Here is a 17150-nt window from a genome sequence, read left to right as displayed (position 1 = left end):
GAAGGAAAGTTCTCCCAGAAACTTTTTTCTCTTACAAGACGGCCATGAAATGGACAGTGTGGGGAATATAGTCAATAATTATTTAATATCTCTGTATGGTGACATATACTACTAGACACTGTGGTGATCAGTGCAAAACGTATAGAAATATTGGATCACAATGCTATGAAACAGGAAGTAACACAGTGCTGCAGGCTGATTCTACTTCAAAAACAAACAAACGAACTCACGAAAAATGAGATTCGAGTCGTGGTTACCAGAGGTGGGGAGTTGGGCTCAGGGGGGAATTAGATGAACGTGGTCAAAAAGTACAAACGTCCAGTTATTGAATAAAAAAGTGCTAGACATGTAAAGTACATGATAAATATAATTAGCACTGCTCTAGGTTATATACGAAAATTGTTAAGAGAGTAAATCTCGAGTTATCATCACAAGGAAAATTTTTTTCTGTTTCTTTAATTTTGTATCTACTTGAGATGAAGGATGTTCACTAAAGTTACTGTGACAACCACTTCATGAAGTATGTAAATCAAATCTTATGCCATATGCCTTAAACGCATACAGTACTGTGTGTCGATTATATCTCAATAAAACTGGAAGACACGAAAGAAAAAAACAACTCAAGTGGCCAAGTATGTGTTGTGTATGCATGGGTGGGGTGTTGTGTATTTGTATATGTTGTGTACTTAGGTATATATGTATAAGTGTCCATGTGTGTACTGTGTATTTCTGAATGTGTATATGAGTGTTGTGTGTACATATGTATACACCTGTTTACATGTGTGTTATGTTGTGTATCTCCACGCATGTCTGTGCATATGTGTGCATGTGTGTTGTGTGTATGTATGTATGTGCTTCTGTGTACATGTGTGTCTGTGCATGTCTGTATTGTGCATTTGTATGTGTGTATCTGTGCATGTCTAGTATTATGCATTTGTACATGTGTGTATGTATATAAACACACACCATACAAGCAAACACTCATGTGGAAAGCAGGATACACAGTAGAGTTGGAGAACTAAGAAAGATATTCTTCCTTTGTTTTTGGCTTATTTTGAATTTTTTGAAGCCCCACAATAAAAGACTAGACAATCTAAGAATAGCAAAGATAGTACTACCTCGTAGCCAGAGTGAGAACAGTGGGAGAATCTCCAGCTGATTTGAGAATTACTCATCACACAGAAAATGATGAACTGCAGAAGTGATCTGTTCTGAGAATACGACTTCCAGCCTCCCGACCCCACCAGACACCCCCCTCTCCCCGCAGCCAACATCGATTTATTAGATCAGAACTGACCGAGGGCAAATACCAGACACCAATCCAGATCAGTTACAGAAACACCAGACAATCCTAATTTTCCAGATTCAGGAGAAGGAAGTGAAGATGATAATAAACTGGTAGGCCCCAGAAAGAAAGCAAGATTCCACTCAATGGACTCTCTGGCAGGGTAAGTAAACGCCTATGCATTTGTGCTACTTCATTCTCAGAAACAGTCTTTACTGCCGGGTTGCTCTGCTTACAGATGCCAGCAGGCATCCCTGGGGTGAGCAGTCTCCGGCAGGGTGTCTGCACCCCAATTTGCATCACGGGCGTGAGTGCTAAGTTGCTTTAGTCATGTTCAACTCTTTGAGACCCTTTGGACCATAGCCAGCCAGGCTCCTCTGTCCATGGGATTCTCCAGGCAAAAATACTGGAGTTGGCTGCCATGCCCTTCTCCAGGAGATCTTCCAGACGCAGGGACTGAACCCATGTCTCTTACATCTCCCGCATTGGTAGGCAGGTTCTTTACCACTAGGGCCACCTGTGAAGCCCGGCAGCCCATATGAGAAGCACCCTGCCTGGAGACTAGGACAATCGTGGAAGACACCTTCATAGCCAGGTAGACACAAAAGGCATCAAGGTTCCATTATCAGGTGACATGCATGGCATACTGGATGGCCCCGGAAGCCCCCCAGGACTCACAAAATTCCACGCAGGGAGAGGCCATGCACCTTGCACCAACACCAGGAATGGCTCTGAGCCAGGGTTGCTGCATTGAAGTGAGCGTAGTGTTGTTGGAGCTACTGGCTTTGGAGTCACCTCCCTGCATCCAAGAAGCCTGTGCATCCCAGGGACAGGGTTTCCTGGGTCCTGACTGGCTGTGCATTTAGAAATCTGAAAACTGCATTGTGAGGCATTTCTTTTTACAGACTAAAACAAGAGAAAGAGAAAAAGCAAGACAGTGAGACAGCAAGAAAAACAGAGTGAGCCTAAGAAGAGGAGAGAGAAAAAACAGAGGTGGCACTAGTGGTAAAAGACCTGCCTGCCAATGCAAGAGACATGAGACCCCGGTTCGATCCCTGGGTCAAGAAGATCCCCTGGAGGAGAGAATGGCAACCCACTCCAGTATTCTTGCCTGGGGAATCCCATGGACAGAGGAGCCTGGCAGGCTACAGTCCATAAGGTCACAAAGAGTCGGACATGACTGAAGCGACTTAGCACACACACACAGTTCTCCATCAGAAGGGCTGAGCAGTGGTCAGCCAGGAAGACAGGGTTTCTTGACATGAAGACAGCATCGCGCCTCTGATCCAGTGACAGCAGAGGGATGACCACGGTGTAAACCCACAATGACAGAGCAAAGGGTGATGGAAATGGGAGGGGGTCAGGGATGTTAACACACTCTAGAGAGACAAACAAGCAGATGGGGTGTGCATAGCCAACACCGCAGAGTAGAAGCAAAGCCCACCTGCTGCCTAGGGGCCACCAGGAAAAACAAGTCAGTTTGCCTTCAGAGCCCCAGAAAGACCCATGCACTGGGAGCATCAAGTACTGAAGAAGCAGAGACTCAGGAAGGGAGGGAGGAAGAAGAGGCTCAGGTCTGTGCAGGGAACAGATAGACCCTCCCAGGGCCCTACGTACCCCACCTGGCCTCTGCCCCCACTGGAGGCACATTTCTTCTTGCACAAAAGGATCCCAAAAGACCCCAGACTTGAGACAGCAGAGGAGAAGCAGGCAACACAGATGTAAACCAGGAGAATTCATGACTTGATGGTGAAATTGCAAGCACCCTTCCTGCCCGATTCCCAGACCCCTAGCAGCCAAGCCCAAACCACCAGGCACCTGCGGAGAGATCCTTTGCTGGAGAACCTGAAAGACCTCTGCAGACGCCAGCATCTAGAGATGCAGACTCTAGAATCCCCCCACCGGAAGCTGGCTGCCTCCACTGATGAGCCCACTGACGAGAAGCGGAGTGAGAGGAAAAACTCTCCTTTAGCAAACAGGGAAGTCAGAAGATAACATCTGAAACTGAGAAATCAAGAAAGAGCAGAACAAACATTGAAAAGTCAGGAGGTAAATATCAGAACGAAAAGAAGTGGGCATTCCTGGGAAGTGGGATTGAGCTGTAGAGCAGAGGGCGGCTACTTCTTACAAGCCTTTTCGGATCATTTGATTGATTAAACTACACCCATGTGTGCTAAGTCACTTCAGTCCTGTCTGACTCTGTGACCCCATGCACTGTAGCCCACTATGCTCCTCTGTCCATGGGATTCTCCAGGCAAGAATACCAGAGTGGGTTGCCATGCCCTCTGCCAGGGGATCTTCCCAACCCAGAGATTGGACCCAGGTCTCCTGCATTGCAGGTGGATTCTTTACCACTGAGCCACCAGGGAAGCTTCAGATGTCTGTGTATTTGAGTTTAAAAATAAAAAGAGTAAAAGGAAGCAGAGGCTGGAGTCAGAAGCCGGCAGCTGCCTAACCCAGTGAGACACAAGACACAAACACCCACTCCCCCTCTCTGCTCCCTCCCAGGAAGCAGAACCTGGACTTGCACTCCTGGCTCCAGGAAGTGAGGAGGAAGGTGGAAGTTGGCAGGACACAAGAGGACACACGAACCCCGGAGTGTGACAAACGCCCCATGCCCACTCACAAAAAGGGCAGTCACTTAAGGCTGTGCAGCCAGAAATCTGAAGGAAGCCCTGGTTTACTCCCAAGGGCACCAGGGACCGGGGTTCTAGGCTGCCAGGACGCCTGCCTCAGCCCCCTTCCTGGGCACTGAGGGGGATCGGTGGCCTCCCCATCTCCTCTGGCTTTGACACTCTGCATCCTGTGATTCTGGGAAACGCACCAAAATCTGGGGCAGTCCCACTTTGATACCGTCGAGACACCAGACATTTTATCAGGATCCAGGTCACAGCTTCATCCCTACCTCATTCAGAAACTTATCCCAACTACTGGGGCCCCCAAGGCACATGCCCTCCAGGAGGCCAGGGGCGCTGAGGCTCCTCATGAGTCCTGAGCCAGCAGCCGCCACCCACGGCTACTTTTGTTCTTTGGTTAATGATAAGAGTTTGGACTTTGTCAGGAATTTGCTCAGTGCGTTAGGAAATGCTGAAATGGATGTAACATGACACATCGTTATGCTAATTTGATAGCAGGTTCCCCAGTTCAGTAGAATGCAAAGGTCACCACAATGAAACCGTGGCCGACTTGGGTTATTTCTTCTTTTACAGAAGGACAGAGTCCCAGAAATGATCTATTTATAGAGCAGACCTCCCAAACTCTGTTCCTCCATAGTACCTGCTACACACACACACACACACACACACAAAAGACCAATCCCTAACTCCCCACTCTGCCTGACTGGACACAGCTACAGAGGCAGCTCAGGGAATCTTTTTTTTTTAATTGTTGTAAAATATATATAACATAAAATTTTCCTTTTATAAGTGCACAGTTCAGTGACATTAAGTACTGATAAATCTACATTGTCGTGCAGCCTGCACCACCATCCACGCACAGAACTTTTTCATCCTCCCAAACTGAATTCCGTCCCGTCAAAACACTAACTTCTTGGCCCCCAACACAGCTGCTGGCAACAACCATTCTACTCACTGCCTCCATGAATCTCACAGCTCTCAGCATCTCCTATAAGTGGAGTCAGGCAGTATTCACCCTCTTGTGGCTGGTTTATTTCACCGAACAGAATGTCCTCAGAGTTCATCCATGTTGCTGTCTGTATCCGAACTCCACTTCTTTTTAGTTCTGGGAATGTTTTAATCTCTCAGACGGGATCTGCACATGATCTGTGCAGCTCCATTCTAGTCACTTCCCAGGAATCGGGGCTTCCTCAGGAAAGTCCTAGACCTGCCCCAAGGAGCAGATGCCCTAGAGGTGGCCAAAAAGGTCACTCTCCTGTGCCACTTACAGGTGGCACAGAGGTCCTGGCCAAAGCAGCCCACCTGCTCAGGGACTCGTCCGGGGCTTGATGAGACTGGATTTCTGGGTGGAGCACTCTGCCCACACCTGGTCCCACAGCCCAGCCCCTCTCTGCTGGTCTGCACAGGTGCCAGCCTGCTCGCCCACAAGCCTGCACCCCACCATGCATACCCCTCATCTAAGCTCCTGCTCCTCTGTGCACAGAGACAACAGAGGTGGCATGGCCATGCCCATGGGGAGCACGCTGTCCCCCTCGGAAGGCAAGGCTTCCACACTTGTTATGACTCAATTGTCAAAAATTGATGACAAAGAACCTGGGCTACAGAAGCTGACAGCAAAGAGGACTCCCCATGAGCTGGTGTGCCTGGGGGACTCCAGGAAGACCTCAAAGCCAAAGGATGGGCAGATTGGGATGGACATGGGGCATTGGAGGGAAGATCAGTGGCCGAGTAAAAGCCAAAGCAGGGGACACAGAAGGTGTGTCTGGAGAGCAGTAGCAGCATCCTAACTGCAGTGGGTACTTTGTGGTGGGGAGTCAGGGAAAATGAATGCGAAAGAGAGGTGGAGGAAATGCGCTAGGACCCTGAACACAACACTGGACTCGATCCCATAGGTTTTCAAGAACAATGATGCGATGAAAAGAATGTCTTAGGGAAACCAGGAGGAGGAAGTCCAGCCTGGAGAGGGATGTGGTTGGAGCTGTTCAGTTACCCAAGAGTGATGCAGATGGCCAGGGCCAGGCCACAGAGACAGAGGAAAGTAAGCATGTGAATTACAGTCTGAAACCCTGGCAGAACCAGTGACTAATTCCATGCAGGGGAGGAAGACAAAGCCACGGAGGAGGACAAGCGGTAAGCCCTGGAGCCTTTAAGATGAGGTGGCTTTTCTGAGAGCAAGGGAAATCAGAGAGCAGAAACAGAGCCGGAGTGAGAGAAGGAAGATGATGAGTTTGAGGTGATACTATGACAGCCAGGTGTCCAGGAGAGACGTTCAGGCTTGGGGAAGGTCCATAGAGGGTTAATAGTCAAACCCTGTAGTTCTTAAGAGTCCTGGGAGGGAGAACTTTGGAGGTAAGAGCAGAAGACCCAAGACTTGGTCTCACTTTCAGCATGGGAAAGACCCAGGGTGCAATATGCAATGGACCTGTGGGGTCCTGAGAGCCCAGAGACGAGGGTGGGTCTCCTGCTGAGTCCCTTGGGTCTTCTTGAAACTCAGGTGTCACTTTTCTTCTCCTTTCCCTCCGGACCCCTCCTACTTAGCTGTTTTATTGCTTATTGACCAAGAAGCATTCAGTGTTCATTATAGGAAAATTCTATTATTAGACCTTTGGTGTTTCAGTGTTAAGGTGCTATCTACATAAATCTAATTAATTAATTAGATAATTAATAGCATTTTCCAGCCTCCTAACAGATATAGACAAGATTCCTGGGAAGGAAGTGTTTTCAATTCCATTTTGAGCTTCATGTGTCCCCAGCTTCCAAGGAAGGTTGCATGTTTCCCAGGGGAGGAGAAATAAATTATTGGGCTTGCTAAATTTTGCAGCCCGCCTGCCTGGGCTCTGCTGGGCTCTGCTCTCTGCCCTGTGGGGGAGTGTGTGCATCTCCACACTGCCTGCAACTTGGAGGCTAGATCAACTCCAGAGGTCAGCACAGGAACCCAGAGCCAAACTCACCAGCAAAGGGAGGCTGGGTCTCCCAGGTGGTTCAGAATCAATGGAGATGGGAGGTAGAAAAAAGTAGTAGGACCATTTGCGGGGCCACCTTCACATCCCACACCAGCAGAAGTATAGCCTCAAAGCTAAGACTGTGGGCTTTGCTGTAAGATAATCCTGGGTTCAAATTCTAGCTCTCACATTTGGCTGTGCCATCTTGGACAGATAATACACCCTTTCTGCATCTCAGGTCTGGCAGAACTGCTGAACAGACTTAAAAGCCCATCACGGAAGTGCCCCAGAGCACAGCACTAGGAAATCTATACAAGACAAAAAAATAAAGTGGAATAAAACCAGATCTCTCCCTCCACAACTTTCAGACTCACTCTCATTCATTTCACAAATATTCGTGGAGCACCCACAATGTGTCCAGCAGCACTGCAGGCACTGGAGAGACCCCTTGAACAAGCCAGACCGAAAATCCTTCTCCTTGTGGTACTTTTGGAGGGAAAGGAGGTCAGGTGATGAATAAGTGAATTAAATAAACAGGGGAATTACACCATGTCTCAGGTAGTGAAGGGCGCTCTAGAGAAACAAAACACAGGAACAGAGGAAAGGAATTCCTGCTGGATGGGAAGGGTGTGATTTTTAAATCATGTGTTCATGGAAGACCTCATGGAGAGAATGACACAAAATCAAGGCCAGAAGGAGGAGCTGGAAGAACGTTCTAGATGGAGGGGTGGAATCTCTCGATTCTAAGATTCTAAATTCACCTGGCATGGTGAGGAGCGTGGAGTCTCCTGGGGTCTCCCAGCAGTATTATTATAGTGCTGAGCACACAGCAAGTGCCAAATAAAGACGTTCTAAGGGTGATTTTTCAAGCTGCCACTTTCAGAAGGTCCCAGTTGCTGATACTATGATACGGGGCTGCTTCAACAATCTGCGTGCAGCCCTGTTGTGACGAAGCCGCCCCAGGGGCCCCCAGCCCTGGGAGCCTCTTGCAGCACACCTCATTATTAAACAGGTGAGCGGGGCTCCTGGGACCTTCACCGTAATTAGGGCAGGATCTGAGCAAGGGCTCTATTTATAACCCCCAGCCATCAGCAAGCCAGGGAGACGACGAGTGGGTCCCTCTGCAGCTCCTATACCAACATCTATATGTGAACTGATTACGACAATTAATTTAATAGGGATTCCTCCACACAAACAATGTATCATTTTATTAGGAAACTCTATAAATGTCAGTGGTGCAATTCATTTTTATTAATTTTCTGAAATGAAATTAGCAGTGGCAGCAGCAGCGGCAAACAGAAGTTGTATTGCCTCCTCATTCAGCAGAGTATTGGTGTCATTAATTCCTTAATACCAGGAGGCCGGTTTGCATGAACTCAGCAGTTAACTGCACCAATTAATTTCAATACAAGAGAAGGGAGGGGGATGGGGAGATCCAAACTCAACCCAACAACTAATTTAGGAAGGTCCTTGAACAACCACAGCAACTTTTCCACCTCCTGGGACAAGAAGCTTTCAAGTGTAAACACGGACTGGATGTTACAATACTAATAGGAATCATTCTATCTTTACCCTTCACTTTCAGAAAAGAAACTCGTCCTTCCAAAGCCTGGAGAGATCGTGGCAAGTACGTCCCAAAATCAAGGACAACAGGAAGCCTGGGGATGGCCCCTTGCAAACAGACCTGCTTGGGCACGGACCCTCATAGCATGCAAATCAAGATCACAAATACTGTCTCATTCAATCCTCATCGTGACCCAGTGAAGACACAGTCAACGTTGGCCTCTGTCTCATGCATGAAGAAGAAAAAATGGAGCTTTGAAAGGGGCTGAAACAACTCTGTTAAAGTCACAAAAGTACTGAGTGATGGGGCCAAGGCTCAGACCTGGATATGTCAATATCAAAACCCTCATCTCTTTTCTGCCCCCAGACACCCCCTTTATGCCTCGAGATAGGAAGGCTCTTGGCTCTATTTATACTCCCCCAAAGTCAAGTGAGTCAGGCACGACCATGAGTGACATTCGCTTCTCAACGGAAACCCGAATTCAGGCTGAAACACGAGGCAGGATCCCCGCCCTGTCGTGCCATCAGGGAGCGATTGAAGAAGGACTCGCGTCCGCACATCTAAAATCAGATGTCTAGCCCAGGAGGCGTGACAGCGAACCTCATTCTCTGGCTAAAGAGAAGCTCTTTCCTTCCACTTAGATTCAAGAAGTGTTTGGCTGAGGAATGAAGGGCGTGTGGAGAGCCTGGAGGCTGCTCGAGATGAGGACCACGGTGGGGAGTTGGGAAATGGTGCCAAGGTGGAAATCAGACAGACTTCCTCCTGCCCAGAGAAACTAGAGCAGCGGTTCTCAAAGCGGGGTCCCCGGCCAGCCACACCCCATCACCTGGGGCTGGTTAGACATACAGAGGATCAGGCCCCACCCGGACATCCTGAATCAGAAACCAGGGGTGGGGTCCAGCATGTTACTGGAGCAAGCCCCCCAGCTGATTCTGATCCCTGATTAGGTTTGGAAATCACTGCCCTGGAAGAAGGTGCTCCCAAAGAAAGGAGAGATGAGTGGGCCAGGCTCTCCACACTACAGGACACAGCTGTGCCTCACAGACAGTAGATGGGCATCACATTCGCTCTCCCTGCCCCCACTCTGACCACCCTCTAGCAAAGAATATCCTTCTTGGCCTCATTCTTTCTGGGCTTGGCCACAGGAATTGCTTTGACTAATGGATTGCAAGCAGGTGTGACATATGATGGGCTGACTAGGTGGCGCTAGTGGTAAAGAACCCACCTGCCAATGCAGGAGACATAAGAGACCTGGGTTCGACCCCTGGGTCAGGAAGATCCCCTGGAGGAGGGCACAGCAACCCACTCCAGTATTCTTGCCTGGGAAATCCCATGGACAGAAAAGCCTGGTGGGCTACAGTCCACTGGGGCCACAAAGAGTTGAACATGACTCAAGTGACTTAGCACACATGCACCCATGTGACATATGATGCCACATCCAGGGGACTTCACTGTGCCTACATGGACTGCCTTGGCTTTTAAGCCCCTGCCATTCTCCATGAAACCCAGATGTCCCAGACAGGGAAGAGGGGTAGTAGACAGGGGTTGGGGGAAGCTTCTAGGCCTAGGTCCTACAATAAGAAGACACATCATGTGGTCCTGAACCCAACCCAAAACCAAAGCCAACCCACAGACCCATGAGCAGGAAATAAACATTTATTGTTATAAGTTACTTAGTGTGGAGATTGTTTCTTACAAGGCATTATCACATCAAAAACTGACTGATACAAGCCATTTGATCTTATAGCAAAGAAAACCATGGCCCCAGAAGGCTGAGAAGTTGAAGAGATCCTACAGAGGGGTTCAGGATGAAAGGTAAAAAGGTTAGAGTCAACCTCTATCCCCACCTGAGAATGCAAATCTCAGGAACTCACCTCCCTTTCCTCAATATCCTCTGATACACTCTTTCAAAATGGAAATTTTTTGTCCTCATCTAATGGATGTGTGTGTGCTAAGTCATTTCAGTCATCTCTGACTCTTAATGATCCCGTGGACTGCAGCCTCCCAGTCTCCTCTGTCCATGGGATTCCCCAGGCAAGAATACTGAAGTGGGTTGCCATGCCCTCCTCCAGGAGACCTTCCTGACCCAAGGATCAAACCCCCATCTCTTATATCTTCTGCATTGGCAGGCAGGTTCTTTACCAGTAGGCCACCTGGGAAGCCCCATCTAATGGATGCTAACCAGTAAAAACTGAAATGTCTTGAAGAAATATTTTAAAGAACCTTCTAAACTGAGTAAATATTTTTCTTCCATGGCTCGGAAAGGACAAGCTGATGGCCAAGTGGGCAGAGGGCACACCCCCACCCCTTTCCCTGGCCTCCCAGTTAACAAACGGGAAATTTGGTGCTTCTTGCCAAAGGAAACAGACTGGGCTTTCCACCTCTCAGGTTCAAACCCAGAGCCCGGTTATCCTGTAAGCTGTTCTCTGGCTAATACCACTCAAGCTGTTAAACATCTGGGCCTATCACCACTAATAGAAAACCTGTGGCAATTGGAAGAGAGTGGCTGTTTTTCCAAAGCTCTAGGATGGAACATACCAAAAATGAAAAACTGAGAGCTGGGGAGGAGAAGAGGCTGCCTTTAAAATCAACCCTAAATCCCAACGCCCCCATTCTTCACAAAATAATATCACTCGCCCTGACAGAGCACAAGTTAGCTGAATCCTCGCCAATTCCCTCTGTTCCCAGGTGGTGAGACGAGTTCGGTGTCCGTGGCAGTTGGCATGTTCACGGACGTGGACTAAATAATAAATTGCAAACAGCCATGCCTTTCTGATTGGGGAGATCTTAACGCCATCCAGAGAAACTGGACTTTCAGTTTGTGAAACGTGTTGAGATGAAAGTGAACAGTTAAGGTAGTTTCTCTTTTTGAAAGTACGTTTATAGAGAACATCGGTGGCACTTTCCCCAAATAAACTTCCCCTGACAGTCCTGCCTGCCAAGCCTTTCCAAGCACCCAGCTGAAGGATCCAGCCTTAAGCTAGCAGGTTAAAATTTCCAACTTGCATGATGGCAACTGCACTGGTTTTAATCCATCTGATTGCATTCACTACCATGATCTTGGGCCAATGAATGAGACCTCAGTGTCACAAGTTATCAGGCACAACATGGCATTCTGAACTTGCTCATGAATGAACTGACCAAACCAAGTAATCAATGAAAATCAATACATTTACTGCACATATTCAAAAAACCACGAGATCTGGGACATTACCTTGTCTTAGGGGAGGTGGTTAGCCATTCTTCGTGTTTCTCAAATGTTATTAAATAAGCTGCAATTTCCTGAAACAGAAGAATAAAAAGATAATAACAACAATTAGCTCACTTAGGATCCTGAGAGGTAAGAAGGATGATTTGATTTTATTTTTACTTTTTTTTTTTTTTTTTGCTATTTTCCCAGCCGCCATCCTCTTTTGTGAGGTTGGAACCTCTCCGGTGGAGAAATACTCAACTTGGACTGCGTTTCTATTTTGATTTTTTTAAAAGACTTTTCCATTCAACCTGCCATACCGTAATAATCAAAGCACCGGGTTTCAAAAGATGAGTTGGTGGCAAGGACAAAGATACCTCTCTGTGGAAGGAAAACATCAGACACCATTCCAGCTTATAAATGTCATTAATTTGAAGCAGGAGAAAACACACGCCAACAACAGGTCTCCACTCGTGCAAGGTCAGAACTGGAAAGTTTAGTCGGTCTCCCTCTGAAACTGGAGTAACCTTTCATCATTGTCACAAGGAGTGTTGCCTTCTCTCAGCATGAGCCCCAAGCGCCGAGCCAAATCACACAAAGATTAAAAAAAGGAAAGAGAGAGCCATATTACAGAGACAGAGACAGGGAGACAGAAAGAGAGAGAGAAAGAGCGGGGGGCAGGGAGGGTTAACCTTTCCTACTTCTGATAATCTACCGAAGATCGCTTCAGAAAGACGAGCCGTGTCAGCAGAGTTTAAGGCAAAGATGGAGAAAATGTGGGCACCTGAAGGTAAATTAAATATTTATAAACACAACAACATCACTGCAGATAGAATTACTGATTTATTAATCATTTCCATAAAAAGCCAGTGGATGACATCCACATAAGTCATCGCTTGGGCTCCAAGGCATGATATGGCCCATTACTTCCAGCTCCAAAAGGACCTGCTGATGTGAAATTGGCAGGAACTGTAAGTTAAATTAAGGCTGGACTAGTATGCCATTCCCTTGATCTTGGTGATGATACAGCACGGAGCTGCCGCCCTCGACAACCAGAAAAATGCAGGGAGCCAGCCTCCCGTCTCAACTTCCTGTGCCACTGGGGTTCCGGAAGCACTCCTGGGGATGGAGTAACAGTCAGCCTCCTTCAGGCTTGGACGTCAGGGCATGGACACCAATGCCACAGAGATGCTCAACTTAGGCTTGAAGGAAAAGAGACACCACCAAAACCAGGGCAACAGGGCAGGTCAATGTAGAAAACACCACCCAGGCCACACAGTATGATGGTCACAGGCCCAGATGGGGGTCAGGGCCTCTCATCATGGTGGAAACTGACCACAACCACAAGCTAGCCATGACCACTAACCAGAGCCCCAGCTACATCAGCCCTTTCCCCAACAAGCTGGGAAACAGAAACCTATGGCAAAAACAGAGTTGCCTTGTACAGATTTCTTTTTTTCCTCCTCTGGCAGTGCTCTGTGACAACCTTGAGGGCTGGGATGGATTGGAGGGTGGGAGGGAGAGTCAAGAAGGAGGGGACATATGTATACTTATGGCTGATTCATACTGCTGTATGGCAGAAACCAATACAACATTGTAAAGCAATTAATTAATGGCCACCTGATATGAAGCGCCAACTCACTGGAAAAGCCCCTGAGGCTAGGAAAGATTGAAAGCAAAAGGAGAAGGGGGTGACAGAGGATAAGATGGTTAGATAGCATCACCGACTCAATGGACATGACTTTGAGCAAACTCCAGGAGATGGAGGACAGGAAAGCTTGGCATACTGCAGTCCATGGGGTCACAAAGAGTCGGACATGACTTAGGGACTGAACAACAACAATCCTCCAATTAAAAATTTTGGAAAAGGTTTCTATTGTTGATTTCAGTTAAAGAAGCTGATCAATCAGATCATTCTCTTCCCTCTCCCTGGACGATGTCCTCCCTAAGGTCTTATCATAGACAGATACCGCCTCCCCAGGCTGGCCCTCCTAACTCATCATGACAGGGCTGGCTGCCCATCCTCAGTGTTCACATGGCACCTGGCACCTTCCTCCAGCACGAAGGATTGATCACTCTGCATCCTAATGGCTTGTTTACTTGGATGGCATCCCCCACTAGTCCACATACTCCTCAAGGGCAGGGACTACGTCACCACTGACATATCCCCAGGACCTAACAGTGTCCTGATAAATGTTTGTTGGATGGATGAATGGATGGGTGGGTGGGTACATAGGAGGGAGGTATGAAGAGTAGGCACTGTAGAAATAAAAGTGCCTATATAAGGGAGGGATATATGTGTATACAAGACTGATTCACATCTTTGGATAGCACAAACTAACACAATATTGTAAAGCAATCATCCTCCAATTTAAAAAATATTATAAAAAATCACCAAACTTCAAAATACTGAAATTCTAACCTAATGACTTTTTTCCAGGAATAAATCCTATTGTCTATAATGCTATGATTTACTTTTTCTAAAAATGTAGATTTCTTGGTGAAAAAAAAGTGTATACATAAGTAAGGGTGTTTGTGTGTGTGTCCTAAGTATGTTGAGTGTTTGTATACGTTTACTACTTAAGATAGTTGAGTGTTCAGTGCTCAGTCAGGTCGACTCTTTGCAATCCCATGGATTGTAGCCTGCCAGGCTCCTCTGTCCATAGGACTCTCCAGGCAAGAATACTGGACTGGGTTGTCATTACCTCCTTCAGGGGATCTTCCCGACCCAGGGATCGAACCCTCGTCTCCTGTGTCTCCTGTATTTGCAGGCAGATTCTTTACCACTGCGCCACCTGGGAAGCCTAAGAAAGTTGAAGCAAGTGCTTAAAAGCAGCAAAACCCAGCAACTCCTAGACAGACCTTTACTGGTGAGTTAATTAACTCTGGTCACCTGGGAAGGTGATAGAGTCTGACGGTGAAGAGCACACGCTCTGGAAGCAAACAGACCCAGCTTGGGGGCTGGCTCTGCCACTTACTCACTGTCTGCCCTTGAGCATGTTATCTGACCTGTCCAGACCTCAGTTTCCTAGGAAACTGAGATCAAACCACTTCGTGGGTAGTTACAAGGAGTGAAAATTCTTAATACCCTGCCTGGCATATAGCAATGCCCAACAATCATTGCTGCCACGATTATGATTAGAAGGTCTATGTGGTGCCCCTGATGAGGTAGCAAGCACCCAATGGTCCAGCTGCCTGTGCTGCTGGACTTATCTCCATCAATCCCCACCCTCTACTGGCCTCCACCCCCAATACCCACCATGAATGCTAACATCACAATGACTCTTCAGAGTTAGTTGGCATCAATCCTTCCCCTTTTCTACTGGAGCCCACCTCATTGCACAAAGCACTGGGAACTAACAGTGGCTGGAGTCGGGAAGTGGATAAACTGGGCCACTTTTTAGGTGCTCATCTACCTGAACTTCAGTAGTTTTGATATCTGGGGGAACGGTCTACACCAACTGGAACCCCTGGGCCCCAGGCTCTTGCCCAGGCTAAGAGCTGAGAGTTAAGTGACCCCTAATAGCCCAGAAGGATGGGGGCACAGAGCACCCTAGCCACCTCTAAATTCATCACAGTGTTCCAAAGACACAGAGCACCAGAGAAGGCCTTCGTGAACAGGCAATGCTTGCCCCAACCTGTCAAGGTTCCCCACTACTGCTACTGTTGTGCAAGGAGAAAAATTCCCTGGACTGCTTATTGTCTTAACTATTTACTCTACAAATGTTTATTGAGCACCTAATAGGACCAGCCAGTGAAAAAGACCACGTGAAGTCTGCCCTTAAAGAGCTCACAGCTGAGGACAAAGACAAGTCAACGTAAGGGTGGGGCTTTCATGTCATCACAGGGTCAACTGTCCCGTCAACTCTGTAACCAGACCCAGTGGGTCGTCTCAGGCCTGCCAAGCTGCCGTGCAAACAAGCAGAGGCCCCAGGGAACCACACTGATTCATGGACTGCTTTCGAGCACCGGCTGCACCCTCCTCCACTCTCAAGGTAACAGAGATCCCCCCCCACATATATCCCCCTGGTGGAGCACCCATCCCCCTTAAGAGCAGCTCCTCCAAGCAAAGGAAAGTGAATGCCTAGCCTCAGGCTCCCTATTCTGTGGTGCTCACCTTGGATAAGCCTGAAGCTGGACTTGACCACCAGGGAGCATCACTCTGTTACTACCTGACTCCCAGCCAGACTGGGAGTGTCTGGGTTACCTGTCAGATGGGCAGACCATGGGCCAGACTCTGCCTCCACAAAGCTTAGAATTTTGTTGGGGAAGATGGCTAGGCACATCCCAAAGAACCTCACAGAATAGTAGATGCTAAAGAGTGTGAAGCAAAGTGAGACCCATCATGACTCAAGAGTCATCTGGGCTATGAAGGGGTTGATTTCCAAGGGAAGGGGGATTTCACCAACTGTGTCATCGTAACAGCTGGTGCTGGCAGTGATGTCCAAGGCCAGCGAGTGCTCCAGGACTTCACACAGGACAGTCTCACTTAATCGTCAAAACAAACGATGCAATGGGAACCATGCCCATTTTACAGGTGGGGAACCTGAGGCACTAGGCAGTTCAGTGACTTGCCCAAGGTCACACGGCTACGCTCTGCAGAAGTAGAACCTGAATCGATGTGGAATGGCTCCAGAACCCACACTCTCCACCACTGATCAGGATTTCTTAAAAGAACAGCTACAATGTGCTCAGAGGGAGGAAAGGAAACCCTGCCCATGGACAGTCATGCTTCCCCCAGCTCAGGTTAACAAGCCTTCTGGTCTCTACTGAGCCAGAGCTACCTCACTGCCCCACCTCCCTTCAGGAGATCAGGAGCAGTAAGACTGAGCATCCGTGAGCAGGATTCTCTCCTTCCAGCAGGATCAGGCTCCTTTCCACCTCAAAACCTGTGTATGATTCATGGGATCATCTATTTTGGTGACAGAAGAAGTTTCCTATATCCAGGAATCTTTTGTTTTAAATGCCTTACAATACAGACAAAACAGACAAAAAGAGAGAGACGCTCTAGCTGAAGAGAGGAAGAGGTTTTGAAAAACGGCATCTTCAGCCCAACTTTCTGGCCCTCCCCATTCTTTCCCTGAGGCTCTACCAACCTGGGGCTCCAAGGAGGTCAGATGGAAACACAGATCTGGGCCATCTCGTTTGCATAGGGCAGGAAACAGAGGCCCAGAGACAGGAAGGGACTTGGCCAAGATCACATGTTTGTGACTGAGCCAAACTGGGACTCAGGACTCCCCACCCCAGTACAGGGTGCACTTTCCCCCTCATCTGTGGCCTCTCAAACACAAATCTGGCCCAGGAAATTCACAGAGTCCTCAAGAACATGCCCCAGCAAAGTGAAAGCTGGGACTCAAACAAAATCACATACACAAATGTTCCCAGCAGCATTGTTCACAATCCCTAGTGCCCATCAACAGACAGACAGACGGATAAACAGAATGTGTTCTCTCCACACAAGAGGTTATTCAGCCACAAAAAGGAGTAAAATTCTGACACATGCTACAACATGGATGGACCCTGAAAACATGCT

The 17150-nt window shown here is 47.9% G+C and overlaps 1 protein-coding gene across 7 annotated transcripts in view; it reads right to left on the bottom strand.

Moving 5' to 3' along the window:
- The window catches only part of LOC122451780 (calmodulin-binding transcription activator 1), a 664205-nt gene extending 652500 nt beyond the window's left edge, over positions 1–11705 (bottom strand). For all 7 annotated transcript variants that reach the window (XM_043484680.1, XM_043484682.1, XM_043484681.1 and 4 more), the window contains exon 1: positions 11642–11705. The gene's annotated coding sequence lies outside the window, so the exon portion shown is untranslated. The remainder of the gene's footprint in view (positions 1–11641) is intronic.
- Between the last annotated feature and the right edge of the window lie 5445 nt (positions 11706–17150).

The sequence above is a fragment of the Cervus canadensis genome, chromosome 13 (genome assembly GCF_019320065.1).
Source record: "Cervus canadensis isolate Bull #8, Minnesota chromosome 13, ASM1932006v1, whole genome shotgun sequence".
Classification (NCBI taxonomy): domain Eukaryota; kingdom Metazoa; phylum Chordata; class Mammalia; order Artiodactyla; family Cervidae; genus Cervus; species Cervus canadensis.
This window is presented reverse-complemented; position numbering and strand designations above follow the sequence as displayed.